General features: G+C 40.2%; 2 non-coding genes and 1 pseudogene across 2 annotated transcripts; 1 reads left to right on the forward strand and 2 right to left on the reverse strand.

The window, feature by feature from the left end:
* Positions 1-3800: 3800 nt before the first annotated feature.
* On the forward strand, positions 3801-3882 carry TRNAS-UGA (transfer RNA serine (anticodon UGA)). Its single transcript has one exon. It is a non-coding gene; the product is annotated as a tRNA-Ser (tRNA).
* Positions 3883-10575: 6693 nt separating this feature from the next.
* Positions 10576-10657, reverse strand: TRNAS-AGA (transfer RNA serine (anticodon AGA)). Its single transcript has one exon. It is a non-coding gene; the product is annotated as a tRNA-Ser (tRNA).
* Positions 10658-16335: 5678 nt separating this feature from the next.
* Positions 16336-16919, reverse strand: LOC103221949 (probable ribosome biogenesis protein RLP24 pseudogene; annotated as a pseudogene).
* Positions 16920-17932: the final 1013 nt, after the last annotated feature.

Consider the following 17932-nt stretch of genomic DNA (forward strand, 5'->3'; position numbering starts at 1 on the left):
ATAAAGAACGCTTTGCTCATTAGCATAAATCACTGTACTGAACTATAACTCTCTTGGAAAGGTCAAATTTTCTGCCAGAAATTGTATTTGCTGTCAATGTTTCTTATTCTTTGGCATTTGTTAGATGATTATCATGTTGTTGTTTCAAACTGACAAGTAACACTTTATCCTTGGACCTGGGAGGACCCCTTCTTCTGACGTTCTGATGGAAGGAGACCAAGCAGGATGCATTTCCAGAGATCAAGCTTCCTGCTCCTTCAGGGGATGGGGATGCAGGAGACACCCGCAACAACAGGGACACACTCTAACATTCGCTGCAAATCTTTGACTTATAGTGACAATTTGAACAAATGGCCATCGATGTTTGATGTTTAAAATAAATTTTGGAAGATCCATGGAATGGAAGCTTCTGCAAGTGATAAAAGGAATGAGATGCGCTTCTATAATGCTGATATGAAATGTACTCCAGGATATTCTTTTAGAAAATCACGTTAGTCACTAACATGTATATAAGACCTCACATTTTGCAAAATACTCTCATTTATGTATCTGGCCTCATTTAGTCTTTACATCACAAATAAGGAAATGAGGGGCTAAGGTAAGCATGCAAACCTACACAGCACCTGAGAATTAGATTTAGATCAGTAACCTAGGCATCTTAGATGATGTTCACTGCTCTTTGCTCATGGACTCTATTTGTGCCTTCAGCATTATTTCTAAGTGCTCTACAGAAGCAATATCAACAAGATTTTAAACATGTTTCTCAGGTATCCATTTGTGAAACTAAACCGGTAAGCAGTGTATGCCAACAGTAAGCCTTAAAAGAGCGAGGCAATTGCCATCATCCAATATTTGTCAGTAAACCAAACTGTAATTTCTCTATGTACCAGGATGTTACCTTTTAAGGAAGAGTACTCCACAAATCTGAAATATGCAACTGGGGAAAAATTAGCTGATCCTTGTGTTAACCATTTTGTACTATCTGAAGCAAGAATCAACCTTATTAATTTAGCTAGATTTATCCTGACATTTATGTGTTTCCGTCTTTTTGCGTTTTTCCGTGCTGGACTCTCCCTAAGATTTTTGGAAACCTGTGTTCTGAATTCTTCCCTTTCCCTGGGCTCGAGTGACTGGAGGCTTTGGCTCTTAGAAATGGTCTCGCGTCCTTCACCAGAACTTACGGGAATCATATTTGGCTGAAGAGTAGGAGACCTCTCCAGAGTCATCTTTTCCAGTTAGGATAGAAACGAAGCCCCTCCTCACCTCGCAAGCCCGCGCCAGTCTGGTTTTAGCCGTTCCTTTGGAAGAGCAAGTCAGATGAACGACATCGAAGAGACTTCTGATTTAGATTTTAACTGTACGTAAACGCAGATGACTCCCCACTCTCATGCCTTCCCTTATTTCCCGTTGCTTCTCCCACTGGCATTAACAGGCTTGAGGTTGCTTGGACTCTCAATTCAATACTCCCTTTCTGCGGGTTCGTGAGAATTAGATGTGAACGTGGTGTCCGCAGATATCAGCGACAGTGGGCAAGCTCCACCGCCCAGGAACTTTGAGTCGCTTGTCTAGGAGTCCTGTATTAAATTGAAACACTAAGTACAATATTCTGGTTCTTGATGTGCTCTGAACGAGCTCTTTCACTCGTGAGGAGAGACCTGGACAAGACTGTGAAGACTAACTGCTTCCCAGCGCTCCACGCATCCATTATGAGTTCACCGCAGGATTCTACCTGCAAAAATTTTGCCTAGATTAAGTCATGCTTACTGCCTCTTACTTTTGTCAGTGAACATTACGTCACAAACATTTTCCCAGAACTATTACAGTCTTCCAGCATGTCGTTTCTAGTGGCTTGGTAATGATCTATTACGCAGATGGAGCAACAATAATAATAAAGAACTCCCATTTTAATATCTATTTTTCACTATCACAATTAGAAATAAAAATAAAGGTTCCTGTGTAGTATATGTTTTCCTTTGGTTAAGCTTATTTCCTAGCTGGGTACAGTGGTTCACGCCTGTAATTCCAGAACTTTGGGAGGCGGAGATGGAAGTATGGCTTGAGACCAGGGGTTTGAACCAGGAGTTTAAGACCAGACTGATCAACATAGCGAGGCGCCCCATTTCTATTTATAAAATATAAAACAAACAAACAAATAAAAAGGTTATTTCTCTAGGAGAGTGCTTCTGAAAACTTCAGTGGGCATCAGAACCACCAGGATGGCTTGGGGTTTTTTTATTTTTATTTTTTTATTTTTATTTTTGAGACAGTCTTGCTCTGTCTCCCAAGCTAGAGTGCAGTGGTGCGATCTTGGCTCACTGCAACCTCTGCCTCCTAGGTTCAAGAGATTCTCCTACCTCAGCCTCCCTCGCAGCTGGGACTACAGGAGCGTGCCGTCAAGCCCGGCTAATTTTTTGTATTTTTGGTAGAGACGGGGTTTCATCGTGTTAGCCAGGGTGGTCTCGATCTGCTGACCTCATAATCCACCTGCCTCAGCCTCCCAAAGTGCTGGGATTACAGGCATGAGCCTCCGCGCCCGGCAGGACGGCTTGTTAAAACAGATTGCTAGACACCCTCCGCCTCCCCCGCGCCCCACCCCCCTCACCCCCCCCAACTCCCCCCCCACACACACACACACGCACCACACCACTCTAGTTTCTGATTCTGAGATCTGAGTTCAAGCCCAAGAATATGCATTTCTCCTAAGTTCCCAGGTGGTGCACAGGCTGCTGGGCGAGGACAACACTTTGCGAAGACTGCATAGGGACAAAGAATTTGAAAATAAATTTGCTGTGTCAAAGGTTACAAACCGTTTTTAGCAAGTGCCGCAGAAATAAGACCAAATAATATTTGCAAGAGTACAACGAAGGGAACACATTTCTTACTATTTTAGAGGGAAAAACAAATGTGGGCGCGCTTTCACTGTCAGAGACATTGCTGGCCTCGGTCATAGAGATCACTTTCCGTGGAATTCGTAGACTTTCCCCCTGACTTTTGTCTAAAAAGAAATCTGATTTAAGTTTACCCCTTATTATCCCACTCTGACAATACTGTAGTATCTGAAGCAAGAATCAACCTTATTAATTTAGCTAGATTTATCCTGACATTTACGTGTTTTCATCTTTTTGCGTTTTTCTGTGCTGGACTCTCCTTAAGATTTTTGGAAACCTGTGTTCTGAGTTCTTCCTTTTCCCTAGGCTCAGGTGGCTGAAGGAAGTCTCGCATCCTTCACCAGACTGACGGGAATTACATTTACCTGAAGAGTCAGAGACCTCTCTAGAGTCATCTTTTCCAGTTAGGACAGAAAGGAGCCCCCTCCTCAGCTCGCACGCCCGCACCAGTCCGGTTTTAGCCGTTCTTTCGGAAGAGTAAGTCAGTTGAATGTTATCGAAGAGGCTCCTTATTTCGATTTTAACTGTACATAAACGCAGATGACCCCCCACTGTCGTGCCTTCCCTCATTTCCCGTTGCTTCTCCCATTGGCATTGAGAGGCTTGAGGCTGCTTGGACTCTCAATTCAATACTCCTTTTTGCTGGTTCGTGAGAATTAGGTGTGAACGTGGTGTCCGCGGATTTCAGCGGCTAGTGGGCAAGTTCCAGCGCCCAGGCACTTTGAGTCTTTTGTCTAGGAGTCCTGTATTGAATTGCAATCCTAGGCACTAAGTTCTGATTATTGATGTGCTCTAAATGAGCCCTTTCATTCGTGAGCAAAGGCCTTAACGAGACTGAAGACCAACTGCTTCCGAGGGCTCCACGCATCCATTATATAAGTTCATCACAGCCGTCAACTAAGACGTAGGCGGGTAGTCGTGGCCGAGTGGTTAAGGCGATGGACTTGAAATCCATTGGGGTTTCCCCGCGCAGGTTCGAATCCTGCCGGCTACGGTTTTACCAGGTACAGTTAGGTTTCCTCAGCTAAATTAATCAATCCTTAGGTTTCCTCAGCTAAATTAATCAAAACTTATCCAAATTCCTGTGCTCCATTTGCTATCTCTAACATTCAGAGTTAGTTCACTGTTCTGACATCATTCTATTTCTGTTGGTAATGAGGCCACAAAGTGGTATGATTTTAGCCGTTGGGTTTAGCCTGGGGTGGGATATTGCTGCCCGTGGGGTGTTTGACGCTTGAGTTATCTTTGATGTAGGGCATACCGCTCATCAGTCCACGGGAGTTTGTCTGTTTTTGAGCAGGGTGTTTCTTAACAGTTTATAAGAGCTTGCCAACACATTAGACCATTTAAGCTACTGAACACTGGAGCTTGATAGCAAAGAATACTTTTTCAACCAACAGGATTTGAAGGCACAGTACAAGGCTGGTTTGAGAGAAAGTTAAAGACTATCTTGGCCTGAGAGATGGAAAGAAATTGTAGTTATGCTACATATATTAGAAGTAAGTGAGGTAAAAACAACAACGACACAAAAAAAAAAAAAAAAAAAAAAAGAAAAAAAGAAAAGCAACTCTACAAAGCAAAGAAATACAAATTTGCCCAAATTTTGCATTCGTAGTAATTAAAATCTCAGCTCTCCTGCATAAAGACCCAAGAGCAGATTATTTTTATCAGCACTTCCCACTTCAGAGGACAAAAATGTTTCCGTGGACTTCACAAATTATTGAAAGAAACAATCCGTTCAGGACAGGTGCGATGGCTCACGCCTGTAATCCCAGTACTTTGGGAGATGGAGGCGGAAGGATAGCCTGAGCCCAGGTGGTCTTCGAGACCACCCTGGGCAAAATAGCGAAAACTCTGTCTCCCTCCAAAAAACAAACAAAAACAAACAAACAAAAATTTAGCCGGCTGTGGTGGTGCGCACCTGAAGTCCCAGCTACCTGGGATCACCTGAGCCTGGGGAGGTCGAGGCTGTAGTGAGCTGTGATCCCGGAAAGTGGATGCTATTCCACCTCCTCACCCAGAGGCAGGTATATTGGGACTTGCCTGGCTTCTTGGCCTTTTGACCAAGATCTAGTGTAATATCGAGAGTTGCAGGAATTCATGGAATATATCAGGCCGAAAATTGATTTTGGTAATTTACACAGAGAGCGTTTTCCCTGGGGAAACGAAAGGTAGAGAAAATTTATACATATATCCTTGAGTAAGTTCCACCGAGACTTGACCTCGGATAGTTGGATTCAGAGTCCAGAGTGCTAACCATTACACCATGGAACCCCTCTTGGTACTGTTTACCCAACAATTGCTCATGCTGAGTTACAGGCATTCTACTGCACGCATTTAGTGTATCAAAGCAAAAATCTTTAGTTTATGCCCACTCACAACAACCTTTCAAAGAAAACCCTGGGGGATCTATTTATTTATTTTTGCCTATTACATTGATCCACGAAGTCTCCCTTCCCCCTAACCCCCAATTAACTCAGAAACTTGGTGGTCCTGAGCCTTGCTTTCTTCATTAAGAAAAATTGAGCCACTCTTATACGTATCGGAACTGGACCGAACTTCTATTGTTTCTGCAATTTAATGCTTAAAAGCTAGGTTAAGTGAGCTCTTATAGTCCCCCACAAAAACGGGGAAATTAAGTCTTGGAGAACTCGTGTCTTGTCTGCAACTCTGCTCAATTTCAGACACGGGATATTTTTCTCCACATAGGTGAGTTATCAGGTTTACTGCCTCTAGGAAAACAACTTTTAATATCTTGATTCCAGGAAATTCACAAAATTATTGAAGGTTCCGTGCGATCGACTGAGAATTATTTAAATTTGGCCTTCTCTCTATCATGTAAACTAGTTGTAACAATTAAGAAAAAAAAAATTACTCAAGTGAAATTAAGCATAAAGCTGCTAAACAAACATCTCTTCAAATTGAGGCTACGTGATTCACTAACCTCAATATTGTAAATTGGAGGCAAATCTGCACCCACGCATGAAGCTATAATTCTAGTCAAACCAGTTCCCTGTGTCTCCCTGGTCTGGGAGAGGTTATGATGATACAGTTTTGGGAGACTATAGACACAGCCATTTGTAGGACAGGTGGAGTCAGCTAGGTTAGGAACTAGGCTCATTTTAAAGCAGAGATTGATTGGAACCTTTACTGCAGCTTCTACTCAGCATCATCCAGAGTTTCTCGTAAGATAAATTGTATTTGAATTATATTTTCATCATTTATTTTGAGGAAGGAAACATGTAAAAGTATGTCTAAATGAAAGTATTTATTTGAAGTCCCAATGGATATTCTAATGCCTGTATAAATTGAACTCAGATTTTTTTCTCCTAGGCTTTTCTTATTGCTGTTGTTCGCTTGGAGGTAGTGTCTGGTATTTCCAAATTATAGCTGTTACATAAGTCATGCTCTATCCAGAATTTCTGGCTTCTAGGACATAAAGAGATAGAGAGGCCAGGCATGGTGGCTCACGCCTGTAATCCCAACACTTTGGGAGGCCAAGGTAGGCGGTTCCAGAGGTCAGGAGTTCGAGACCAGCCTGACCAACATGATGAAACTCCGTCTCTACTAAAAACACAAAAATTAGCCGGGCGTGGTGGCGCACGCCTGTAATCCCAGCTACTCAGGAGGCTGAGGCAGGAGAATTGCTTGGACCCGGGAGGTGGAGGTTGCAGTGAGCCGAGATCATTCCACTGCACTCCAACCTGGGCGAGATAGTGCCGTTGCACTCCAGCCTGGGCAACAGAGCGAGACTCCACCTCAAAAAAAAAAAAAAAAAAGACATGGAGAAAAAAAAAAAAAAAATCCAGGAGTTCATGGAAGTAAAAGGAGCAGATAAAACCACAATTATAGTGTAATACTTTAGTGTAATATATCTCTCTGAAAAACTAATAAAAATGTAAATGGAAAAATAACTGCAAAGAAAAGTAATGCAGTTCATATAACATACCTATATAGAGAACAGTGCACATATCGACTTCAGGATTCAAACTTTTTTCAGACACACATCAAATTATCTCAAATTTGACATTTTACCAGACCACGAAGCAATGCTCCAGAAACATAACAGGGTTAGATACATGCTATTATTTCACAGCAATAAAATTGTGCCAGAAATCAAAACAGGAAAATTAAAAATCATATTTATTTGCAAAATGATAAAACACTTCTAAATAATTCATGACTTAAAGAAAAAATATCCATCAAAATTAGGACCTATTTTGAAATAAATGATAATAAAAATAGTACATATCAAAATATGTAGTATGTAGCTAGAAATGCATTAAGAAATCCTTAAATACTATAGTATATAAATAAAATAAGATTAGTGATCTAAGCATGTATTACATGAAATTAGTGACCAATCCGTAATTTACTCCCAAGAGAATTATAGAGAAAGAAGTAATGAGGCAAAGAGCAGATATTAATGCATTATTAATGCAAAGAGCAGACATTAATACGAAATAGAGATGATCAACAAAGTCAATAAAGTGGCCATCTTTTTATCTTTTTTGATTTTTATTGTGATAAAATATACAAAATATAAAAGTTACAACTTCAACCATTTGTAAGTGTACAGTTAAGTGGCGTGAAGTATGTTGCATTATTGTGCAACTATCCCCACCATCTATCTCCAGAACTTTTTATATCTTCCCTATACCTGTTAACCAGTAAGTCCCCATTTCTCCTGCATTTTTAGTAACAATAATATCAGGTTTTTGGAAAGAGATTGATAAATTCAGTAAAAAATAATATGAAAGTGAAAAGGACCAAAGTAGCCTAACTCATCTTGAAAAAGGAAAGCAAAGTCAGAAGACTTACTTTACCAAAGAGAAAGATAGAAAGGTAACGTAATTTTTAAAAACATGACATTGCCCAAAGATAGACAATCACTACACAGAATACAGTCTTTGAATAAATGATAAATATATAGAAGAAAAAAAGTGATCAGATGATTATCTACAAGCAAAAAAATTAAATTTACCTTTTTCACATTATCCACTAAGCCAATTCCAGATTGACTGTAGATCTGAATATGAAAGTAAGCAAACAAAGCTTGTAGAATACAACATCGGGAAACATCTTTAGACTTTGACCCAAGGAAATATTTTCTAGACTTGATGCTAAAAGTGTTAGTCATAAAGGGCAATCCTTCCCATGTAGACCTTCAAGTCCTTCAGTTCTGAGAATTTTTCTTATATTTCTTGATAAAATTATCCTCCATTTTTCCTTTGTCTTGCTGGAACTCCCAGTAATCAGATGATACTGAATCTCTGGAATGGGTTGTTCAATTTTCTTTCCACTACTATTTTCCATCTTTGATGTTTTCCTACTGTTTTTGAAGTAATTCTAAACTGTAACTTCCAAATTTTTCATTAAATGTTTTTCCTTTCCCCACTACTTTATTTCTAGGAGATCTTGTTTTATTATCATAAAAAAAAAATCTCAAGTTCCTATTTCCAGATGAGATGAAGTGTGTTTTACCATTTTTCTCCTATCAAATAACGCTATAAGTTATGGGCAGAATACATGAGATAACTATTTGAAGACTCTGATAATAAAAGAGTAAATAAAAGAGTGTAAGGATGGAAAAATAACCAGAATTATCCTGTGTATTCTCCCCAAATTGATTATAGATGTAATGCAATTGCTATCAAAATTCCAGTAGAATTTCTTGGAGACAGAGAAAAGCTGATTCTAAAATTTATATGGATAGACAAAAGAATTAGAATAGCTAAATCAATTTTGAAAAAATGCAGTGAAAAATCACATTACCTGGTTTTAAGATTTCATACAAACTTCAGTAATCAAGATAGTAAGGTATTGGCAGAAATATAAACATATATATCTCCTGATCAGGACAGAGATTCCAGAAATAAACTTACACAAATATGGCTAATTGGTTTTTGACAAAGGTGCAAATAAAATAAATGAAGAAATTAAAATTGTTCAACAAATAATATTGGGACAATAGGCTATCCATATGCAAAGGAAAGAAGGAAAGCTGAGAAAAGGAGAGAAAGAAATGAAGGAAAAAGAAACGTAAGGAAGGCCTGGAAGGAAGAAGTGGAAGGAAAAGTGGAAGGAAGAAAGAAAAGCAATCCTAACATAAATCTCACAGTTTATACAAAAATTACTAAAAATTGATCATACATGCAAATGTAAACATAAAACTATAAAATTGTTAAAAGAAAACATAACAATATCCACATGACCTTGAGTTGGGTGATGAGTTCTTAGATATGGCACTTTCCAAAAGAGAAAAAAGAAATACATTGGACTTAATCAATTTTTAACACATTTGCTCTGCAAAAGAAACCGTTAAGACACTGAAAAAAATAAAGACTGGCAGAAAATATTTGTAAGTCGTGTATCTGATAGAGGAATTGTATATAGAATATATAAACCTTAAAACTCAACAATAAGAAAACAACGCAATAAAAATTGGGTAAAGGCATAAATACTTTACCAAAGAAAGTATAAGGATGGCAAATAAGCACACAAAAAGATATTTGACATCATTAGCCATTATGAAATACAACTTGTTTTTTTTTTCACAATTGCCCCAAACTGGAAACAAACGTCACACAACACAAATGTCCTTCCCTGAGTGCATAAACTGTGGTACATTTGTGCAATGGAATTCTATTCAAGAGGAAAAAGGAATGAAATTTTGATATTTGTAACAACTAGGAAAAATCTTTTATTATTATTACTATTATTATTATTTTGTGTGTGTGTGACGGAGTCTCGCTCTGTCGCCCAGGCTGGAGTGCAGTGGCGCGATCTCGGCTCACTGCAAGCTCCGCCTCCCGGGTTCCCGCCATTCTCCTGCCTCAGCCTCCCGAGTAGCTGGGACTACAGGCGCCCGCCACCACGCCCGGCTAATTTTTTGTATCTTTAGTAGAGACGGGGTTTCACCGTGTTAGCCAGGATGGTCTTGATCTCCTGACCTCGTGATCCGCCCGCCTCGGCCTCCCAAAGGGCTGGGATTACAGGCGTGAGCCACCGCTTCCGGCCGACTTGGGTAAATCTTAAGGCATTATGCTAAGTAAAGGAAGCTAATCTCAAAAAGTTGCTTACTGTATGATTCCATTTCTACGACATTTTCCAAAAGGCCAAAATGTACAAATGGAAAACGTATTTACGATTGTCAGCTGCTATGTGTGGGATTTGGATGAGACTATAAAGGAACAGTGCTAGGGAGGCTTATGGATTGATAGAACTGATGTGTATCCTGATATGGTAATGACTATGTGTATATACATATAAGTGCTTTTTAAAAGTCAATTTTACTTAATAATTTTAAAAAATACAGATAGCTCCCATTTGTGGCATAGACTATATACACTCCATGGTTTCTCTGAGAAACACTTTCACCAAGCTCTTGAAAGAGCTTACTTTGAGCAGGGTTTGGAGGAGAGAAAACCCGGTGAGACCCTGGAGCACTGCACATTGCCAGTGAAGGAGGATTACTGAGGTTACTAGTTCATTAAGTAAAGGAACTAGCGTCATTTTGACAGCAAACACATACACCGCCAGGGTAGAATTAGAGAGGGGCGAACGATGATATAAGTACTCCTGTACCTTCCGTCTTACATTAACCAGAGGGGAGAAAGATGATACAAGTGCTCCTGTACTTTTCGTATTACATTAATCTGACCCCATTTTAGGGTAAAATTTCAAACGTAGTCGGCAGGATTCGAACCTGCGCGGGGAGACCCCAATGGATTTCTAGTCCATCGCCTTAACCACTCGGCCACGACTACAGAGATGGCAACGGGACTACAGACATGACAGAACTTTGGAAGAACTAAGATGACCATATCCACCACACAAGCATCTTTATTTCGAACAAACCAGGTCAATTCAACAACCAGCTCCCCTGGGGACAAGTTTGCCTCCTTGCTGGAGTCCTCGAAACTGAAAACAAATTTACTCACCAAGGAGGTGGAGCCAGGCCTTAATCCTACTTTTAAACCTGGGACCTTCTGCTAGACGATGGGACCTTCTGCTAGAACTTCAGGAGACCAGCCTCCTCGCTGAATGACACTGTTGCTTAATGGATTTCAGAGAAGGAAATGCTCCCTCATGTGGAGAAAAGAAGGAGAGATCACATTGTTACTGTGTCTATGCAGAAAGAAGTAGACATAAGAGACTCCATTTTGTTCCGTATTAAGAAAAATTTTTCTGCCTTGAGATGCTGCTAATCTGTAACCCTAGCCCCAACCCTGTGCTCGCAGAGACATGTGCTGTGTTGACTCCAGGTTTAATGGATTTAGGGCTATGCAGGATGTGCTTCGTTAAAAAAGTGCTTGAAGGCAGTATACATGTTAAAAAGTCATCACCATTCTCTAATCTCAAGTACCCAGGGACACAGTACACTGCGGAAGGCCGCAGGGACCTCTGCCTAGGAAAGCCAGGTATTGTCCAAGATTTTTCCCCTTGTGATAGCCTGAGATATGGCCTCGTGGGAAGGGAAAGACCTGACCGTCCCCCAGCCCGACACCCGTAAAAAGTCTGTGCTGAGGAGGATTAGTAAAAGAGGAAGGCCTCTTTGCAGTTGAGGTAAGAGGAAGGCATCTGTCTCCTGCTCCTCCCTGGGAATTGAATGTCTCAGGGTAAAACCCGATTCTATGTTCTATTTACTAAGATAGGAGAACACCGCCCTAGAACTAGAGGTAAGACGTGCTAGCGGCAATACTGCTCTTTATTGCACCGAGTTGTTTGTATAGGTACTTATCAAGGCACAGCACCTTTCCTTAAACTTATTTATGACGCAGAGACCTTTGTTCACACGTTTTCCTGCTGACCCTTTCCCCACTATTACCCTATTGTCCTGCCACATCCCCCTCTCCGAGATGCTAAGATCAATAAATACTGAGGGAACTCAGAGACCAGTGCCGGCGCGGGTCCTCCGTATGCTGAGCGCCGGTCCCCTGGGCCCACTTTTCTTTCTCCATACTTTGTCTCTGTGTCTCTTTTTTTTCTCAAGTCGCTCGTCCCACCTGACGAGAAACGCCCACAGGTGTGGAGGGGCTGGCCACCCCTTCACCCTCAGCTAAGCTGAGGGAGAGAAAAACGATACAGAAAACCTCTGGATCTTATTATCACTTGGTGTCCCTAAGCCCCAAAATGTAAACCTAAAATATTTATTTCATTATGTTTGGGAAATTGTTTCGCAAATGACAATGCGCTTTCACTTTCCAGACGGGTTAAGAAGAAATTTGCAAGTAAAGCTGGCCCATGAATTCTTTTCCTGTGAAATCCTAGATCCTAATAGATCCTAGTTTACTTTCTAAAAAATTGACTTCTTGGTTTAATTTTGTGAACAATGCAATGGTTGATCAAACCAAATTTAACCAATAAAGCACATTTCCAGTTCTCCTTTTTACATTTGCAACTCACCAGTTCCTTTAGCAGAATGTCCAGATACTCTATAGAAATGAAATGAAATGAAATGAAATGAAATGAAAAAAACAAAAACAAACAAAAAACGATAAATGTGGATGCCAGATCCCAAGATGCGTAGATGTGCAGGTCCCATTTCATGGTCAGAAAAATGTTAATGGGCAAAATGAATTTGATGCATCTTGAGAAAGCTAATTGTTTGGTTTTAATATATTATATTTAACCAGCAGTAACAAAGTGCCTTTTACATAGCATTCTATTTAATTCATGTATCACTGAGAAAGTTTTTTTTTCCAGAAAACTAAATCTTTTTCAAGATCAAATAATTTCCTTTTATCTGTACCCAGAGAAGTTTAACTATGTCATGACTGATAAACAGAATAAATGTGGTCATGGAAAGTACGAATGTATCACACTTACTTTCTATATATAGATCTTTATACAGAACCAGAGCATTACTTATGTGTTTTTCTACTGGCCATCTTTGGAAAATGTCCAGTCATTTGCTTTAAAAGATTGTATAATGTATTTCAAATCTTTATTTTCAGCTGGGCCCTAATGTTTTTGTATTTTTAGTAGAGATGGGGTTTCACCATGTTGGCCAGGCTGGTCTCAAACCCCTGACCTCAAGTGAGGCGCCCCCCTCGGCCTCTCAAAGTGCTTTGATTACAGGCATGAGCCACCATGCCCAGCCTCAACTGCACTTTTGAATACATAGTAATCCTTTGAGCTAGGGAAGAAGCAGCCCAAGTTAATGCCATCAGAGTCACAGTCCCAGATGATGAGAAAATGAGAGTCAAACCACATTTAATTGTAAAGAAATTGGATTTTTAAAAATCTACAAGCAAAACTGAATCCACTAAAAATTAGATAGCTCAAATTTCTTTTCTTTTCTTTTCTTTTTTTTTGAGGCGGAGTCTTGCTCTGTTGCCAGACTGGAGTGCAGTGGCGATCTCAGCTCACCGAACCTCCATCTCCTGGGCTCAAGCGATTCTTGTGCCTCAGCCTCCCGAGTAGCGCCCGCCACCACGCCCGGCTAATTTTTGTAGTTTTAGTAGAGACGGGGTTTCACTATGTTGGCCAGGATGATCTCCATCTCCTGACCTCGTGATCCGCCCACCTGGGCCTCCCAAAGTGCTGGGATTACAGGTGTGAGCCACCACGCCCGGCCTCAAATTTCATGTTAGTAAGAATTATGTCAAATGCCTCCCTTCTGCAGCCTAGAGACCACAGAGGGAAATTATTTGATGTAATCTGTACCCTCCCTACCTCGTCCATCACTTTAGAGAATGAGAGCCTTTCTGTGGGCTTCATAAAATACTCAGTAAAAAGCAAAAGTAGATTTGGAGGTTTATTGTCTGGTTTTCAATTCTGAAGAAGGAAGGGTGGGAGAAACGTTCCTGGTGGGAGGAAAGAGATGGAACATCCCCAGTCACAGAAGCTCCCAGTGCCAGCCAACTGCTCTGGCTCAGCCAGAGTCCCTTGAAAATCAATCTCTCTCTCTCTCTCTCTCTCTCTCTCTCTCTCTCTCTTGCTCTCTGTGTGTGTGTGTGTGTGTGTGTGCCCCTCTCTCTCTTTTCCTCTCCCTCTCCCTCTTTCCTATTGTCAGTCAAGAGCATCTTCATTAGAAGTTTATGAGATGTTAGTTTATGAGAATATATTAGGATATCCTTCCATGAGATGATCACCCAATCTAGATGATTCTACAAAATTGTGTTTATTAATTTTGGGAAGTTAGATGGAATATTACATAACCAAACTAGCCTTTCAGACTGGCCATGATATATCAACATTTGTATTATTGCTGATTATAACTAAAGTGGCAGGAGCAAGAACTATGCCTCATATGTTCAGTTAAAAGAAATTAGTGATCTAAGATAATGAATTAAGTTCTTTTTTATTGGTGTTTTACATATCTTAGCAAAGTAGTGCTTCCAAGTCCATTCTTTTCAGGAAAACCAGTGCCCTTGGAGGGAAAGAGAAGGGTCTGATAAAACACTCTCCAGAATGATGTAGATACAGTCTTTTGATGTGGGGGTTGGGGGGCTCAGAAAGTAAGCCGTTGTCGGAGAGGATTGTGGGAACAAGAAACAATTTGACTAAACAACAGTATGAGGAAGGGATGAGGATAATGAGGCCTAAGGAAACGAAATAAACTTGAACATCAAGCAGCTGGTAGGGAACGAGTCTGAATTGTACCTATCTATATCCGGCAGCCAATGCCCCCACCCCAATCACCATGATTCTACTCTGCCTTTAATAGTATTTTATGCATATTTTATACTAGCTAGAGTAGCTTACTGCCACAAGAAAAAATCTCCACCTTTTGAGAGTTTGCCCACACAGAAAATCGTCTGTACTAAAAGATTTATAATTAATATTTGGAGTGTTTGGATTCTCTCCCGTAAAAAGAAACAAACATCTTGAAGCTATTAAGTAGAGAGAACTACTGTGTTACAGAATGGAGAATGAACAGTGAATGAAAATTGTTTACCGTCGCCAAGGTTTAATACCTTGTAAAAAGTAAAAAAGAAATCACCTATAACTCAGAAGTGTTTACCAAGTGGTTACCAAGGCAAAGAGATTGCTCCTAATTCTTAGTCTTATATATACCTCATATTCTATGTCATATAATATATATCACTTTACATTTACTTCCAATGCTTTTCCTTCGTCCAGAAGAAAAAAATAAAGGGAATAAATTATGAGAGGGAGGGAAGAGGAAGTCTAGATTGTGAAGAAAACTGAAGGAAGACGTCTTCTGGGGACTCGAGGAGGCAGCGGCACTCAAAAGGAGTGTGGATTAATGCTCAGTATACCTGTCATGGGGGGCAGTTAAAATGCTGAGAGAGGACTGTATAAGGGACCTTAAGCGTTTCTCAAGGACACCCTCTTCATTTATCTTCATTTTAAAATTAATTTGTAAGAGAAACAAGTCAGCACCGCGGTAAATTGGCTGGAAAAGATTTCAGCAGCCTGGTGCTGGTGGTAGATTTACCTCCCATCTTCTCATTCCTTAGGTTCCCTGAAGTCTCTCCAAGGAATTGAGGGGTCCATGGGCAGTGTGGTCCGTGGAAGAAACCGAGTTCTGAGAAAGCGATGGCGGCCGGGAGGAGAGAGGGGAATGGGAAGCGAGTGTGCCCCGAAACCCGCGATAAGTAACCTGGGCTTCGAGGCTCTAGGGATGCAAGAACTTTTCCCCTCAGCTCAATCTTCATTTCCGGTTTAAAACTCCTTTCTGCGTTGCGTTTTTGTTTTTTTTTTTGTTTTTTGTTTTTTTTACTTTTTAAATGGTTTTATCTTATGTACAAATAATGAACATACGTTGTACCCATAAATTCTACTTTCCAAAAACAGGAGCTTTTTAAAAGAAAACCACATAATAACTTTTAAAAGGCACTGGGATTCCTCTGCTTCTAGATCGTTGCTGGGCTAGAAAAATAAAGTTTGTTCTACCAGGAATCACAAGTGAGAACTGAATATTCTCCAAAGTGGAAACTCTAGAGTGTAGTGTCACTCCAGGCAAATATTATTCAGTTCTCACCCCCAACATCCACAACTACCTATCAGAAGGGTCAAAACAGTCCAGCATAATTTAGGCTTCATCAAACAATGTCATTATGCTCTTCTAAGATGCAAACAAACCAAAACAAGAAATACTAAAATAAAAATAATATCTGACACTGCCATACAAATTGTTAGTTCCTTTTTGTATCTCCCCCTTCTATAACATTAACAAAGGGAATACTTTACTGCAAATAATATTTTATTTTATACATCACTAGCCATAAATTTTTGCCATTAGTTACTATACAAATGCTGCCTAGTGCCATTATCCAAATGGCACAACCATTTTACATCCACAATTCACTTCTATAGTTACAAGTAGAATTTTCATGATTTACTTAAGTACATCTATCAGTGAAGATTTAACACTGAGATGCAATCTAACATCTGTAATATCTGATGTTATGTAGATGGCAATGTAGGAAAGATGTATTTTAATCGCTTTTCATTTAAGTGACCTTATGTAAAAAATAAAATAATTTAGCAGTTCCGAGTATCCAAAGGGCATTTTCAAATGTACACAAAAGAAATGGTTACAGAAATTTTTAAGGAGCATCTTCCATGTCCACATCCTCTTGTAACTGCTGTACCATTTTCTCTTCCAACTGCTTCCCTTTGCCTGCAAGAGGGGCTGGGATAACATGGATGTTTTGCTTGACTTCTTTGATTTCCTGAACTTTCTGTAGCTCTTTATTTTTCTTCAATCTGTTCATTTTAAATTTAGCTTGGCGTTTCTGTTTGATCTCTTCAACTCTCTTCATTGCATCAATAGTTTTATTCCATAGCTCTCGCTGGCATTTGATAGGTTCATTTCTACGTTTTTCAAATTCAAATGAATTATCCACTGTAAGTTCTTTACCAGCTGCTTTCCGGAATGCTTTGGTCCACGAGGATTGTGCTTCTTTTTAAAGTTTTTATGACATTTAGATTTGCAAAATCTGAACACCTTGCAATCGTTGCGGACGAACATCATGCCGTATCCAGGGTAGATGGGCCCTGAACAGAAATAACACTTCTCGATATGCATGTTGAACCCGCGTGGGACCCCACCAAACAAACGCCAAGCTTGAGAGGAAGTCTGCCTTGCGTTTTTGCAAACAGTTCAGAGTTTGTATTTTGCTTTGTTTTGCGTCCTGCAGGTTTCAGAATTAATTACAGTATTTTCTTTTCTGGATGCGACATAAAGTTGGGAGGTCATCGGGCCAGAGAAGTTCCTCACTGTCTATTGTTAAGTAGCGTATGGGGACGAATGAATGACCTTAAGGTCTTAACCCTGGGATTCGATCTCGCCCTAGAGGCATGGAATCTAACCCTCCAGTGAGGGTCGTATTTGTTTCTGTCACGTTGCACCAAGCCATCTTTGGGTCGCGGATCACCTGAGACTTCTTCTCTTCCCTCCACATTTCTCCTCCCATTTCTCAGACCACAAATGCTCGCCCGTTCCACAATGCCAAACTTGGATTCTCCCGCGCTTGAGCGTCACCTTCAACAACTTCATTCCTTTCTGTCCAGGACGACAAGAAGCCACTTAATTGACCTCCCCTAACGGAGCAAGTATCGCTGGGCCACACTGTCTCAACGAAAGGCGGAAAAGCAAAGAAAATGGTGTTTTTACATCTCAGCCCAAACAGCTGCTAAAAGAAAATTCCCAAGTTAGAAAACCTGGGAGCGTTCTAAAGCCACCTGGACGCAGTAAATTTGTGCCACAAAGTCATCGTTTGCTCTGTGAGCTTGTTGACAAAACACACGAAACTCGTTCTTAAACACAAACGAAAAAGACAGACATGAAAAAGAACGAACAAGAGGGGCTTATCTTTCGAGAGAAAACTCTAGACTGGAGCTAGAGGAAAGGGACTTACGGGACTCGGATATGTATTAAAAATACCATCCAACGTCAAATGTTGGAAGTTCCTCAAATTCCATTCTGTGAAATCAACTGTCCCAAGCATGGAATTGGAGAGGCCAGATTAAATGAGATATGGATTTTGATCCTTGGTCAAACTATTCTTTTTTCCCCCACTTGTACATTTTTAATAACATGAAAGCTATGAAACATGCAAAAACAC

The sequence above is a fragment of the Chlorocebus sabaeus genome, chromosome 17, assembly GCF_047675955.1.
Source record: "Chlorocebus sabaeus isolate Y175 chromosome 17, mChlSab1.0.hap1, whole genome shotgun sequence".
Lineage (NCBI taxonomy): Eukaryota > Metazoa > Chordata > Mammalia > Primates > Cercopithecidae > Chlorocebus > Chlorocebus sabaeus.